At 45.1% G+C, this 5,959-nt stretch overlaps 1 pseudogene; it reads right to left on the bottom strand.

Annotated features, from left to right (window-relative positions):
• Positions 1-4,823: 4,823 nt before the first annotated feature.
• On the bottom strand, positions 4,824-4,941 carry LOC136650250 (5S ribosomal RNA; annotated as a pseudogene).
• Between the last annotated feature and the right edge of the window lie 1,018 nt (positions 4,942-5,959).

The raw sequence follows: 5,959 nt of genomic DNA, 5'->3' as shown, positions 1-5,959 counted from the left end.
ACTGAAGGTTGCCAACCAGCAGGTTGGCAAAACGTGACAGGGTCACAGGAGAAACACCATTCAAATGCCCTGTTTTTCCAAGTCTAAAACCATTTCTTTCAGATGACCAATTCCAAAACCTGCTTTTGCTTTCCTTCCACTCTGCTGAGCAAAGGTTGGTTTTCCTGCCTTCCCCTGTCTAGGTGGGTGTCATTGAAAGATGTGTGTCCCAGGTGGACAGGGAACTAAGTATACACTGTTGTTCCCCACTAAGTCCCAGTCTATAGAAAAACCCAGAGAAGAGCATCACCTGTTCGGGTTTTGCATGGAATAGAAGGCTGTAACAGCACAGTGGAATCTCATTAGGAGAATAGAGTGGAACTGATCAATTTGTCCTGTTTCCAGTCCTGTCTTTCATTGTTTTGGACATTATATCCAAGCCTGAGAGGCACCAGAGATTGAAACTTCTAGATCCATAAATATGTTTTTCGGATCCACACCTCCTCTTTGAAATTCACCACTGAGCTTGTCCTGTTGCTGATCTACTCTTATCATGGCCTTTTCCACCCATTTGGGCTGCACCATGGTTACACCTGTGTCCTTGTCGTGTGCCAGGGAAGCTCCTGCACTGACTAGCCTATGTCTAAAGCAGCAATTTTCAACTGGTATGCCACAACCATGCGAGGTCCGCAGGTGTGCCATGGGAACTGGGATCACAGTGGTTGAAAACTTCTGAAAAATTCTTTTGGGTTCTGTAGCTCTGTTTCTAGGGCATCCATCTGTAGTAATGAATTGTTTCTCTACCAGCAGAAACACAGCCTGTGGAGGAAGAGGGTCAGACAATTTGTTGCTACAGACATTTGCTCTAGAAACAGAATTGCAGTACTCAGATGAGTCTCCTGGAAGACATGACATCACAAGAGGCAAAGACCATAGAGAAGACCATAGAAGTTATGCTGTGAGGAGAACATTAAAAATTGCTGCTCTAAAGGCTGCGCAATCACCGATGGAAAGAATTAATTTGCCTCTTCTGCATGGGAAAAGCTCCAGTCCTCGAATCCCAGAAAATATGTGTGCACACGCATGTAGGGGGTGGGGTGAACCAGAGGCATTTTTTTTGTCCCTAGCACATTCCAGGTGCCATCGCCACGTCTTGTGGCAAGGAGTTCCACAGATTAAGTACATGCTGAGTAAAGAAAAATTTCCTTTTGTCTGTACTGCCTCATCTGGCACTGTACAAAGAATAAAAGGGCAGGTCCCTACCCTGTAGAGTTTGCAATCTAAAATTCAATAGAGACAACAGAGGAAGGGGTGGGAGATGAGGAAACAGAGGAAGAACATTCGGTTATTGAAGTCAGGTGTCTTTTGTTACAGTGGGGCGTGGCGATTGTGCAAAAGAAATTGCAGCAAATGAATTTTTAGGTCTTTTTATGTCTCTCAATGAGACCTACAGAGACTCAACTGAAGCTGCCCTACTTTAGCATCTCATATTCTCTTCAGGCAGATGCAGGGACTGAGACCAATTGCTGCTAATCAAAGGCATCATCTTTTGTAACACAGAGTACAATGAAACCTGACAATCATTCCTAATGGGGTGTCCAATAGCTCTTGCTATTGTGAGGCAAGGGGCAAGCTGGAGACAGATGCTGAGTCCTCCTCTTTGCTTGCTGTATCTGACGATTTGGAGCTGGGTTGCTGGTGGGCTGCATGACAGAGGTTGCACTGAGAGTGCAATCTCAAGAATTGTGGCATTTGGTTTTGCAATTGACAGGTCAGAAAGTAGAAGGAAGGTGCTGAATGGAAATCTAACAGTTCGGTTTTGGTAATTCCTAGATCTGAATTCACAGCTTTGTATTTCCTTAAGTTCTTCCATGACAAAATAACTCAAGACCGCGTGACTGGGATCCTGGGGTGGTCTCCAATCCTATTATAAAAAGGAAATATTTCTTCACCCAGCATCTAATTAATCTGTGGAACTCCTTGCCACAAGATATGGTGATGGCACCTGCCCTGGATGCTTTTATAAGAACATAAGAACAGCCCCACTGGATCAGGTCATAGGCCCATCTAGTCCAGCTTCCTGTATCTCACAGTGGCCCACCAAATGCCCCAGGGAGCACACCAGTTAACAAGAGACCTCATTCTGGTGCCCTCCCTTGCATCTGGCATTCTGACATCGCCCATTTCTAAAATCAGGAGGTTGCGCATACACATCATGGCTTGTACCCCATAATGGATTTTTCCTCCAGAAACTTGTCCAATCCCCTTCTAAAGGCATCTAGGCTAGACGCCAGCACCACATCCTGTGGCAAGGAGTTCCACAGACCGACCACACGCTGAGTAAAGAAATATTTTCTTTTGTCTGTCCTAACCTGCCCAACACTCACTTTGAGTGGATGTCCCCTGGTTCTGGTGTTATGTGAGAGTGTAAAGAGCATCTCCCTATCCACTCTGTCCATCCCCTGCATAATTTTGTATGTCTCAATCATGTCCCCCCTCAGGCGTCTCTTTTTTAGGCTGAAGAGGCCCAAACGCTGTAGCCTTTCCTCATAAGGAAAGTGCCCCAGCCCCGTAATCATCTTAGTCGCTCTCTTTTGCACCTTTTCCATTTCCACTATGTCTTTTTTGAGATGTGGCGACCAGAACTGGACGCAATACTCCAGGTGTGGCCTTACCATAGATTTGTACAACGGCATTATAATATTAGCTGTTTTGTTCTCAATACCTTTCCTAATGATCCCAAGCATAGAACTGGCCGCCACGCATTGAGTCAAGACTTTCATCGACCTGTCCACCACCACCCCAAGACCTCTCTCCTGATCTGTCACAGACAGCTCAGAACCCATCAGCCTATATCTAAAGTTTTGATTTTTTGCCCCAATGTGCATGACTTTACACTTACTGACATTGAAGCGCATCTGCCATTTTGCTGCCCATTCTGCCAGTCTGGAGAGATCTTTCTGGAGCTCCTCACAATCACTTCTGGTCTTCACCACTCGGAAAAGTTTGGTGTCGTCTACAAACTTAGCCACCTCACTGCTCAACCCTGTCTCCAGGTCATTTATGAAGTGGTTGAAAAGCACCGGTCCCAGGACAGATCCTTGGGGCACACCGCTTTTCACCTCTCTCCATTGTGAAAATTGCCCATTGACACCCACTCTCTGCTTCCTGGCCTCCAACCAGTTCTCAATCCACGAGAGGACCTGTCCTCTAATTCCCTGACTGTGGAGTTTTTTCAGTAGCCTTTGGTGAGGGACCGTGTCAAACACCTTCTGAAAGTCCAGATATATAATGTCCATGGGTTCTCCCGCATCCACATGCCTGTTGACCTTTTCAAAGAAAAGGGAATTGCACAGATGGATGGAGGAAAAGGTTACAAGCCATGATGACCGAATGCAATCTTTAGAGGTATCCTTTCTCTGAATGCCATATGCAAGGGAGTGGCAACAGGATACAGGAATCATGTTGTCTTCTCCCAAAGGCATCTGGTGGGCCACTGAGAGATACAGGAAACTGGACTAGATGGGCCTTTGGCCTGATCCAGTGGTCTGTGGAACTCCTTGCCACAGGATGTGGTGCTGGCGTCTAGCCTAGACGCCTTTAAAAGGGGATTGGATGAGTTTCTGGAGGAAAAATCCATTATGGGGTACAAGCCATGATGTGTATGCGCAACCTCCTGATTTTAGAAATGGGCTATGTCAGAATGCCAGATGCAAGGGAGGGCACCAGGATGAGGTCTCTTGTTATCTGTTGTGCTCCCTGGGGCATTTGGTGGGCCGCTGTGAGATACAGGAAGCTGGACTAGATGGGCCTCTGGCCTGATCCAGTGGGGCTGTTTTTATGTTCTTAACTACAATTCCCAGGAAGCCTTGCAGGTCTCTTGCTATCTGGTGTGCTCCCTGGGGCATTTGATGGGCCGCTGTGAGATACAGGAAGCTGGACTAGATGGGCCTATGGCCTGATCCAGTGGGGCTGTTCTTATGTTCTTATGTTCAGTGGGGCTCTTCTGATGTCCTTATGAGTGGAACCAAATACATACAGTATTGGTCTTCCCCTGCTGGCTGGGTGGCCCATTTGGTGCTTGGTTGATTGTTGCATGCAGGTGGAAAGTGTGACAAATATCCAAAAGAAAAATAAACCAGAGGACCCAGATTCAGCACCAGGTGTAATGATAAAGAGGTTTCTGGGGGAGTTGTTTATAGGAGTCGGACCCTGAACCTGTGGATTGCCTAAACTGCCCAGTCTCTGCAACGCCTAAGAACCCGGAATACTCAGCAAACACTGTGCGGCAGAATGAGAGGGAATGAGATATATTTGCATTCTGCACGGCTTATCTTATTTTCCTTCCTTTTCCAGCAATTTCATTCCATTTTTTTGTCATTATGCGGGGGAGGAATTTCATCAGACGAAGGAGCATTATATCAAGCCTGAAATCACAGCTCTCCAAGGACTCTATCAGAGATCCTTTGATCTTCAAGCAGATTACAAGCAGATGAAAACTTGGCACCTTCATGGAGTCCTGTAGAAGGCAAAGGGATGTCTGGACCAGAACTTTCCATTCGTTCACTGATGGTAAATGGGGGCGGGGGGGAATTCATGCTTCTGGAGGAGTTGACTCATGCAATCCATCCTTTTGCATTCATTAGTAAGACACTTGTCTTAATTTGTCCCAAGTAGTTAGTTAATGAATTCAGAAGAGAGGAAAATAGTTTAATGGGGACACTCTCTGTTGGAGTGTATTGTATATTACAGTAGCCTGAGATGCCTCACCAGAAACAAAAACCTATCTGAACCAAAATATATGGTTGGTTGGCAACCTTCAGTCTCGAAAGACTATGGTATAAGCCTACAGCACCCAGTATTCCCAGGCGGTCTCCCATCCAAGTACTAAGCAGGCCTGACCCTGCTTAGCTTCCAAGATCAGACGAGATCGGGCACGTGCAGGATAACAGTTGCTGCCAAATCAACACGAACCACCTATTGCAAACTCTAACCTGTGGATTTTGCCAAAAGACAGTGTTGATTTCCCCCACCTAATCCAAATATTGCTCTAGTCTTAGTGAAAAAAAATAGGATTGTTTGTAGCCAGGAAGTGACTTTGGGGTTTGGGATGGAAGTGAAAACTTGAGGAACTTAGATAGCTTCCTTAGACGGAGTCAGGTCATTGGTCAACCTAGCCCAATGTTGTCTGACTAGCAGCTGTTCTCTGGCAGAATTTTTCCCAATCCTCCTGTCTGAGGTCCCTTGTCAGTGGTGACGCACTGACTGCAAGATATCTATGTGTAGTGAGGGTGTATGAAGATTTGGACATTCTAGAAATAAGTAGGAGTTCTAAGAAATGTAATAGCACAGTGCTTCTCAAACTTCGAAGCACAGCGACCCACTTTTTAGAATGACAATCCGTGGGGACCCTCAAAAAGTGATGACATGAACCTGGAAGTGATGACATGGGCAGAAGTGACATAATCAAGCAGAGAACTTTTAACACCTCCAGAGGACAAAATCAAATCAAACTAATTAAAGAAGGAAGTAGATTAAGTCTATCATAAGTTAAAAAATTTATTTAAAATAGAGAAGAATCCTTCTAATCATCCCATGCAGTTGCTCATCTGTTTAAAAAAAAATTCCCCAAACATCCCAAATGCTGCAATCCTACCCAAACTTACCCAGGAGTAAGTCCTATTGACTATCATTGTTAAAAGCATATACATTTTAGCCTGTAGTACAGATCTGTAACATTTTTCCCAAATGTATGGTAGAATCAAGTCTAATATAATAAAAATAAAATACACATTGAAATGAATGAGGACCCACCTGAAATCAACTTGCGACTCACCTAGTGGGTCCCGACCCCCGGTTTGAGAAATGCAGCAACAGCATACATGACATTTGTGTCTGAGTAAAATTTAGTATTGAGAAATTACTTCCAAAAGGGGTTGCCATGATTGCATCGAAAAAAGCAAAGAGGTTTGTGGTACCT

This window comes from Tiliqua scincoides, chromosome 4, assembly GCF_035046505.1.
Source record: "Tiliqua scincoides isolate rTilSci1 chromosome 4, rTilSci1.hap2, whole genome shotgun sequence".
NCBI lineage: Eukaryota > Metazoa > Chordata > Lepidosauria > Squamata > Scincidae > Tiliqua > Tiliqua scincoides.
Note: the sequence above shows the minus strand (reverse complement) of the source record. Positions and strands in the feature narration are given on the sequence as shown.